Raw genomic sequence first — 10,073 nt, 5'->3', positions numbered from 1 at the left:
AAATATCACTCATCACAATAAATCGACTAAATTATAAAAAGGCATCTAAACTCAGTTAAAATAAATAAATATTAAAATAGGGTGTTACACTCTATATGTTGGGGGCTTGATGCCCTGGTTGGCACCACATGCATGATTAAGAAGTTGTAGTTGCATTGTCAAGATGATTAAGATGTTTAAGTTGCATTGTCGAGTTGATGTCGATGTTGTTGCATTGTCGTTGTTGTCAAGTTGTCAATTACTAATGAGTTGTTAATGAGAAACTATGTGAAGTATCAATATTATTTATTGTTGTTGTTTATAGTTGGAATTATGTGAAACATTAACATTGTTTAATTGTTATTGTTTATGTTGATAAATTCTCTTACTTAAACTATTGTTTATTAGTTTTACTAATGATAAATAGATGTTGTTATGTGTCGTTAAATTCTCTTGAAGAATTATACGCTTATTATTATTGAATGTGAAATCTCACCCCTTCTGCTTGAAAATTGTTGCCTTTGCATGGGTAACTTGCAGGTGACCAAGAATAGTTGAAGTCGTGAGTGGATTCTCTTACGTGTGTCTTAGGTGCTCTGATACGTAACGGGGTGGGGATCTTGCTTGTTTTCCATTTGTTACGTATATTTATGAATTATGTTGATGAACCACATAGAATGAAATTTTAATAAGTTGTTTATGTTGAGGCCGTAGTGCCATTACGTTGTTTAATTAATTTTTTTCCGCTGCGATGAAATCTGAATTGTTGACATGAGATGTTTTGAATAAATAGTAATTGTACTCTATTTATCTTTTAAAGAAGTGTGACATCCTGTTTAAGTTGATTACTTTGATTTTTATGCAAAAATTTTCAAGTCAGGAAAACGGGGTGTTACAGTTTGTGTCTCTGCTACAAGACAAGGATAACAGCTCTGCCTGCAACAATGTTCCTACATACATGGAATCTATTTGAAATTGATCCTTTAAAGGACAATAACCATATCAGGCAAAAGATCATTGGTGATTGATCAAAGCTTCAAACGACTTTATTTTGATGTGCTGGCAATGTGACAACGTCTCTTTTCTACACCTCTATATAAAGGAGTGAAGACTTAGAGAATGGTATGACTTAACAACAATTTGAAAGCGCCTAAACTCTGTCATAATTGTTCTGCATCAACAGTTCACTTAGAATTTCTTATCAAAGTTCATATCTTAGAAATTCTAGAGTCTTAAGAGTCTGTATCTGATTTGTATTGTGAACACCACTGATTGTATATCAAGTGTTCAACCTCAAACATTTTTCCTTGTAATTCTGTTTGAATTTGGAAGTCTCTTGCAGTTGTGCTTGAGCATTAGAAGTCTCTTGATAGTGTTCAGGAGCATAGAAAGACTCTTGCAGTTGTGCTTGAGCATTTGAAGTCTCTTGCTAGTTTTAGTAGTGAGCAGTTGTAATCAGATATTTCATAGTGAACTCTCCTTGGAAGTGCAAGGAGGACATGACTGACTTACGGTTTGTGGAAGGAACCTGTATAATTGCTTTGTTTCTTTCCTCTCTCTCTCTCTCTCTCTCTCTCTCTCTCTCTCTCTCTCTCTCTCTCTCTGTTTTATCCGTTGCTATTTAGTTCTGGAAATTACTTCAGAAGCAGAACTCTATTTGCTTATGATCAGTGTTTTCAGCTTAGGAGAAAATGAAGAAAAAACTAACACAATTCAACCCCCCGTTCTTTTGTTTTTCTCACCTTCACATAAAAGCTTGCTTATTAAAAATGATGTGTTTGGTAAAATTAGATGTTGAAGTGGCTAATAAGTATAAAATGACATAAAAGGACATGTTTTTTTAAATATATACACACACACACACACACATTTTTTTGTAATGTATTTATTTTTTGATATTTTAATTTATAGTTAAATATGTTTTTGGTCCCTATAAATATTCAAACTTTTGGTCTTAGTCTCCATAAAAAATTTCTTCGACTTTTAATCTTCAAAAAAATTTCACCGACAATTTTGATCTCTGCTTTATGAATCCCAAAAATAACTGAAAGGTGGAAACAAAATATGAGCTAAAATATATAAAATTTGACAACGTAGAATATACTAGTTATTTTTTCCTTTAAAAAAAATATGCTAGTTATTTTTTGTGTGGTGTACTGAAGATTAGTTATAGTAAAATAGCATTTTCTTAAAAATAAAATACATATATATAAAGTGCTCCTTAAAAACAACGTGGCATTTTTTTTTAAGGGAAAAAATGTGGCGGTTATCAAGATGACCATGGAAAATTGTTTAATTAAAAAATAATTAATTTAAATTTATAGGGTTAAAGTTGGAAGAAAATATAAAATGCTACCAGCTATAAGCTCAAAAGTTACTTGAAATAGTTTCTCAAAAAACGCTATAAGCTCATGAAAAAAGTTTGTTACCAAACACGTCACGTTTTCATCCAACGAGCTTATAAGTTAATCCAATAAGCTATAAGCTAGCTTTTTTGGGTTACCAAACACAGCCTAAAATTGGAAGAGAATATAAAAAGTTAAAAGCTCTAAGCTCAAAAGCTACTTGAAATATCTTTTCACAAAAAACTATAAGCTCATAAGGAAAGCTTGTTACCAAATACGTTGTGTTTTGATCCAACAAGCTTATAAGCTAATTCAACAAGCTATAAGCTAGCTTCTCGTTGTTACCAAACACAACCTTAATATAAAAAGTTGTACTCTGATTTAATGAAGAACAAATTTTTTTTTTTTTGTCATGTCCTTAACTCTCCCGTTTATCTAGTCTACAAAACAAGCTTACAAATAAACAAGTACAACTAGAGTTATCATGATGGAAGGAAACACTTGTGCACATATTTTGGCCAATTTTGGTTTAAATGTTTCCCACCTGAGTGTTTGGTTTAATATTCTTGATTATATTAGAGAAACTTTTAGAAAGAACAAATTAGGGTTACCTTATTATAAGTTTTGTTAGTTTTCAGGAAAGTTTTAGTTCTTGTCCCCCTCCTTTGTTTCCTTCTTCCTTGTTCTCTTGTTAATACATTTTGGTAGCCTAGCTCTTTTCTAGCTACCCTACCCTCCTTTTTCCAAAAGAAAAACAAAATAATATTTAAGAGTAGCATTTCAGAAAGTATATTTTTGTAACCAAAAATCCTTTTTTATATAGTTGTATCCAAACAAATTAAATTATTTTTTAAAAAAAGTGTTTGTTATTATGACTAGCGATAAGACGGACACTCACGTGCCCGTCTTTTCACTTTTTTTATTGTGTTAACTTTTGAAAATCATGAACGGTGTTTTTTTTATGAAATTTTGATATTGACTAAAACTATAAATAAAAATGTTTGTTGTTTTCAAGTTATGGTACGTGGGTGTGGAGGTGGCGTACCCCCTTTAATAGCACTCATTTCAGCGTTTAATAGCACTAACAACTATTTATTAGCACTTTCTAAGAAGCGCTATTGTAGCCTTTCTACTCAAATTGGGGATTCTTAGCGTTTTATTGAAAGTGTTAATAAAAGTTGCGTATTATATTTCTTTTTTATTTTTAAATATGTAACCAAAAATGCTATAATTAAACGCTATAATAAGATACTGAAATATAATTATAGCAAGGTTTTTTCTAAATTACCTATGAAGAATGGTGGGTAATTTACCCACCAACCAATGAAAATGAGCAATTTATTTGTGGGGTCAAGATAGTTCATGAATATATGCTTATGTGGTTAATGTGTATTGGTTGGGGTAAATTACCCATCATTCGGGTAGCCTAGTTGCCACCTTATAGCAAATTACATTCATAATAATCTCATTACAAATTGATCATAAACTTAATTATGAATGTCATAATACTGATTGTTGAGGATAACGTTTTTTTTTTTTATTGATCGGTTTCTGAAAGATCTTGAGAAAGAGCCGCCACTCCTTCCTCTAAAATAACACCAAAGGGCCGCCGCTACGGCCTCTTGCTGATCCCTTCTGTACCACAGCCGCCGCTCCGCCACTCAACCACCACGATGTAGATCCGGGAGATGGTGATGCGAGGAGAGCTTTTCTCCGCATCACTGTTGCACCCTTCTTCCTTCGGCATTCCATCTGTATTTCCAGTTCGTCGTATTACCGTTGTCGTTCACAGGTTCGTATGTTGGTTCCTTGTCGGAGGTTAAGGGTTGTGTAGTTTCGGTTACTACTCCACCGTTTGAAAATATACAACAATATGTAAAATCCATTAAAATATATTATATGATTACATTGTTAGAGCAAAATATGACATATCTCTTGAAACTATATTGATTGTTGTCAATATGTTTTTCAAACTTTATAATCTAAATCAGTATAATTTCTCGTAAGTAACATCACATTTTAGAACATATTCAATCACTAAATTATATATGATAAATTGAAGAATATAAGATAAATATTGTATTACGATATAAGGTAAAACACAATTATCCCAAAACTATGATAATAATATAAAAATAATTATTATAATTACAAGTAATATATACAACTTATTCAAGCATTTTTTGCCATCAAATACAACAGGACCGTACAATTAAATGAATATTGCTTAATTGCCATACTTAGGCCTAACTTCGATTCCTTCAATAAACAAATTTCCCCTCACCCACGTACCACTCCTTTGGATAACACTCATGTGGACTTCTTCATCTTTGAGGCTTGAATTAAAGAATTCTCCCATCTCAATCTCCAACCATCCATCACATCTAACACTAGGACGTTGCAATCCTGCTTCGTTGTTGTGCTGCCTATGTTCCAAGTTTGGATCCAAACAAACAGATTTAATGCTTCTGTGGCCACCACTGACACCGACAGAAAAGTTCACGCGTTCGTTCTTACTTCCACGGGCATCAATTATCTTGAAGACGAGATAAGCTGCATACTGAGTATTTGGGGACAATGAAAGAGTCTTAATTAATAATACCACGAATTTCATGCGAGAACACAAGACTGAGCTTAGCAACTTCCGGGAACCTGTAAAAATTGTGCAAAACGTTGCAAAGATAAGAATTCAGGAATTGAGAAAGAAATAAAAGTTGAAAGTGATTCATGAGTATTTATTTATACATGTGGAAATAGTTTTATAATTTAGAGAGAAGCTATGGATTTTGAGACGTTAAATATCGCATCGCTTACAAGTAGAACACCACATTTAGCAGCAACTGGAAAATTTCTTTAATGAGGGTAACAAGACCAATCGAAAGACATAGAAAATAAAATCACTTTAAATGGTGAATTTCTAGTCACGAGACTACGTACCCTTAAAACACAGTTTAAAGAAAAACTGAACATAAAGAACTAACCTAGAATCATGCTTGGGAATCCACTCTTTCTCACCGTCCACGTTACGACAATCAATGGTGAGAGATCTAGCAGCAAGCAGGTAACACTTCTGTCCACTCTTTCTTTGCAATTGAAAGCTCTGCATTTCAACATATACAATTTCTATTAGCATTTAGAACTAAGCATTTTATCCTCATAATTTTAGCATTTCGTTTGTTTTGATCGTCCTAGTTAATAGACGATAATAGTCCTAGCTAAAACCAATACGTCCTAAACCAGAAAAATCCCCTCTGTAACAGCCACTAAGACAATACAAATAACAAAGAGCGACTTTGTCCACAAAAATAAAATAACAAATATCGAAAACAACTATAAAAAAATAAAATACCTTTGTACCCTGGTCGATGATGATAGGGCGATCAGATAGAGCCATGTAGAGATCTTTTTTGGTAAAAGTGTTTGCCAGGGAAGGAGATTGTAAGATGATAGAGTCGGAAATCAGAAAACGGTCCCAGACGGTGTCGGAATCGGCTGCAGAACGGAAAGACTTTGAAAGGATAGAGAGCCTGCAAGCGTCAACCGGAGTTGTACAAGATAGTATCGTCGCGATGCACCCTTCAGGCAATTCTTCAAGCAACCTTATTCTTTTGTTTTTTATCATTCTTCTTTAATTTTAAGCGCCGAACAACAGCTTTCTTCAAGAGAACAAAAGCCACGAAAACGAGGATTCCTCAGAAGAACAAAATATGCACCCGTGGAGTATTTATAGTAGTTCTTTTAGGTTTTTTTTTTTTTAGAGGTTATTATAGATCTGTTTAGGTATATAAGTTAGTCGTAGGTTGTTAACTTAATCCTTAAGATCTGAGTAGATGCAAATTATCAAATATACTATCAATCAATATATATAGTAAGGTTTTTTATGCCACATGTCGCTTCCATATTTATTCTCAATATTTTTATTATTTTTTCTATTTTCTAAAATCAATATTTTATTTAGCATAAATATTTTAACAAACTTCATATATTAGTTTGATCTTATCAGCTAAATATTTTATTATGTTTTTAATTTATTTTTAATATTTATGTAGCATAAATATCTCAACAAACTACTTATTATATTTTCAATATTTCTAATCATCAATAGTCCATCTTTTATCTTATCTCTATTCATGAAAGTTAATGACTAGCAAAAACACAATTTTTCTCATCATAATAATTTAGCAAATCATATTTTTACCCTTTTGTGTCTTTTGTGACAAAAAAAATATTATCTAGAGAAAAGAGAAAATAACTGACAAAAGATTGAAGTGATTTTGTAACAAAAAAAAAATCCATTTTTATTGTTGCATTAAACAAACTAAATTATTTAAAAAATAATTCATCACGATAGACAAACACAAAATAGATTCTGATTTATTTTATAAAATGCAAATAAATCTCCAAATTGTGGAATGTAAAAATCATTTTTATTCTAATCTGCAACAAACAAGTTCACGTTTGTTATAACTTTTAAAAAAATCACTTGAAGAGCATTGTATATGTTTGTCAAATGAAAATATATTAAGAGTAGCATTTTAACTTTGGTCAAAAGAGGTTTATGATTTCAAGAAACACCATTTCACCAAAGTCCCCTGGGCTAAAATTATTTGGTCAAAAGACATTCCACCATCAAAGAAGCTCCCCACCAATGAAAATCTTGTTGATAGGGTTGCCATTTACCTTCTATGTGCTCTTTATGTAACATGAATGAAGAGAACTCCTTTCGCTTATTTTTTGAATGCACATATGCAATTAATTTGTGGCGATGGTTTGCTTCTCTGATCAACAAACAGCTACACTACCAGTCAATGACATATATGTGGAACATTTGTAATAGATCCTGGAACCCTCAGTGCAAATTGGTAATCACAGCAGCCATGATCAACATCATCTGTATAGTTTGGTACGCAAGAAATCAGCTGAGGTTCTCAAGTAGGAAAATTCATTGGAAGAGTTCTCTCTATACCATCATCTCAAATACGACATTGACGGGTAACCTCTCTAAAGTTGTCGCTTCTGCAAGTGTCATTAATTTTGTCATTCTCAAGAGTTTCAGTGTTACCATCCACCCTCCTAAAGCGCTAAACAATATAGAGGTTCTTTGGGAACCTCCTCAACTGTAACGCCCCGTTATCCTAACTTCAAAATTTCAAAACAATTATCAGAGTATTCAACACATAAACGGAATGCTACATTTCTTAAAATCATAAATAGAATAATTAACTAATTATCCTTCCAAAAATCATCAACATATTAATTCAAACGCGGATTAAATTCATCAACATCAATAAGTCTTGGCACGTAGCCCTCATCAAATCATCTCATAAATTCAGTTAAACAACTTAATCAATTAACATCATAAATCAAATACGTAAGGAATAGAAAATAGCCACAAAAGATCCCATCTCGTTACGTATCAGAGCACCTAAACGACTCAGTGAGGGATAGCCACTCACGACAGCAAACAACAGCAACCTACTCTCGATCACCTACAAGTTACTCATACGAAGAGCAACATTTCCAAGCAGAAGGGGTGAGATTTCACAAAACAATAATATTAAACATATAATTCAACAATTATATTTAACAACATGAAAACATCTTAATATCATCATAGATAATAATATATCACATATCACTTCATTAACAGTTCATATAAGAATCACAACATAACATCTTGGCAACTTAACAACTTTGACTCGACAATGCGACTCCAACTCGACTATGCAACTTAAACCTCTTATATGCATGTGGTAACAATCCAGGGCATCAAACCCTCAACGTAATAAGTATTAATATACTTCCAGGGCATCAAGCCCTCAACTTAGTTGAGCTAAAGCTCCAGGGCATCAAGCCCCCAACGTGGTGAGCAAAGGCTCCAGGGCATCAAGCCCCCAAAAATGAATGTTAATGCATGGACTCAACTACTCAACCTTTTAGAAACAACAACCTCTTATATAAATCCAATAATTTGGAACATCTTCTTTCAACTTAGACTGACTCATGCAGCTTAGTTAAATAACAAACAGCAACATAGGCAGTATGCAAAACAGCATGATATAACAATATCAAATGCAAGTCATCAACATCTCAAATATTCATATATAATTCAAGTAATGTATATACAATATTATATCACATTATAAACAACATCAATTGATATACATCAGTCTTACTAGAAAGACATCAGCAAGATAAACAACTTAGTTTCTTACCTCTAAGATCAACTCACATCAACTCGTGCGACAAAGGTCACATTTAACCTAACAAGGCATTCTGTCTCACAAGGATTCGCGAGGCGAGGGCCTTTACTCGCTATGGCGAGTTCAGAAAAACGGGCACTCGCTATGGTGAACTCACTACTCGCCATGGCGAACTGAAAAAGGGTGCTCTCGGGAGTTTGACATTTTACACTCAAAAATCCATTTTTAAACTTTCCCAGGTTCATTCTCAATCTAAAAACTTGCCTAGTTATTATTATACATGTTCTGGCACTCAAAATCATCTAAAGATCAACTTAAGGGTCAATTCTACAAAATCATGTTGACTCACTGGTCACACTCGCTATGGCGAGTGAACTGCTCGCTATGGCGAGCTGCAAGGCATGACTCGCGAGGCGAGAAGAAGTTGCTCACGAGGCGAGCAATGAAGTTCATCCCTCGCTATGACGAGGATCATCCCTCGGGAGGCGAGCATTTTCTACATCAATCTAACCATTCTACATCAATTAATCCTCAAATTCTCACCTTAACCCTAATTCTCTGATGAGATAAAACCGCAAGTGCACGGTCCTATCGAAGTAGTAAAATAAGAGTATCGTTTCGACAGGGAGTTATGAATTCAATTATCTTTTAACAATGATTAGAATTAAAGTATAGAAAGTAGAAAGTTGTATTTTTGTATATTTAAAAGAAAATAATAATAAAAGATAAGAGCCTTGGTATAAACAGGTGGTCTTGTTTGTTGTCCAAAGGTATAAAAATTTTGCTCGGGACTTTTAGCAGCACTACCTAGTTGGCATTCAACACTAGTATGGTCAAGTATTCCACAAAATTCACAAGGTGGTGAAACAAGAGCAGGTGTGACGACACTTACAGTTAATTTATCAAATTTTTGAAGAAGTGTGTGCACCTTAACATATAGATGATCAAGGGTAGAAACCTGGTACATACCGACCTGTTTTTTAGAGGGTGGAGGAGTAACATCAACGATAACTCTCTCACTTGTCCACTGATAGTGGTTTTGTGCCATGTCCTCGATCAAATCATATGCTCCTGTGAAGGTTTTATTCATCAAAGCTCCACCTACAGCTGCATCAACATTCATTTTTGTGGAAAACAAAAGACCATTATAAAAAGTGTGGATAATAAGCCAATTCTCAAAACCATGATGGGGACAAAGCCTAAGCATTTCTTTGAAACGCTCCCACACATCGTAAAGAGATTCACCATCTTTTTGAGTGAATTGTGGGATTTGACTCCTTAATTGAGCAGTTTTACTATGGGGAAAGAATTGGGAAAGGAATGCCTTCCTCATTTGGTCCCATGAAGTGATGGAACCAATTTGCAATGAATGAAACCAAACACTAGCTCTATCCCTCAAAGAGAAAGGAAAGAGGTGGAGCCTTACGGCCTCTTGGTTTGCCTTCAAAGTTCCACTGAGTCTTAAAATAATTGAAACATGAAGATTCGGATCCTCAGTGGGTGATCCGAAAAATTGATTTTGCTGCACTAAGTAAACAAGTGCAGA

The 10,073-nt window shown here is 33.8% G+C and overlaps 1 non-coding gene and 1 pseudogene across 1 annotated transcript; one reads left to right on the top strand and one right to left on the bottom strand.

Moving 5' to 3' along the window:
* Positions 1-4,518: 4,518 nt before the first annotated feature.
* On the bottom strand, positions 4,519-6,059 carry LOC25490600 (putative F-box protein PP2-B12; annotated as a pseudogene).
* Positions 6,060-9,705: 3,646 nt separating this feature from the next.
* Positions 9,706-9,812, top strand: LOC120579804 (small nucleolar RNA R71). The gene has a single exon (XR_005645549.1). It is a non-coding gene; the product is annotated as a small nucleolar RNA R71 (small nucleolar RNA).
* The last annotated feature ends 261 nt before the right edge of the window (positions 9,813-10,073 follow it).

This window comes from Medicago truncatula, chromosome 3, assembly GCF_003473485.1.
Source record: "Medicago truncatula cultivar Jemalong A17 chromosome 3, MtrunA17r5.0-ANR, whole genome shotgun sequence".
NCBI lineage: Eukaryota > Viridiplantae > Streptophyta > Magnoliopsida > Fabales > Fabaceae > Medicago > Medicago truncatula.
The sequence above is the reverse complement of the archived record's forward strand: the minus strand, read 5'-3'. Positions and strand labels throughout refer to the sequence as shown.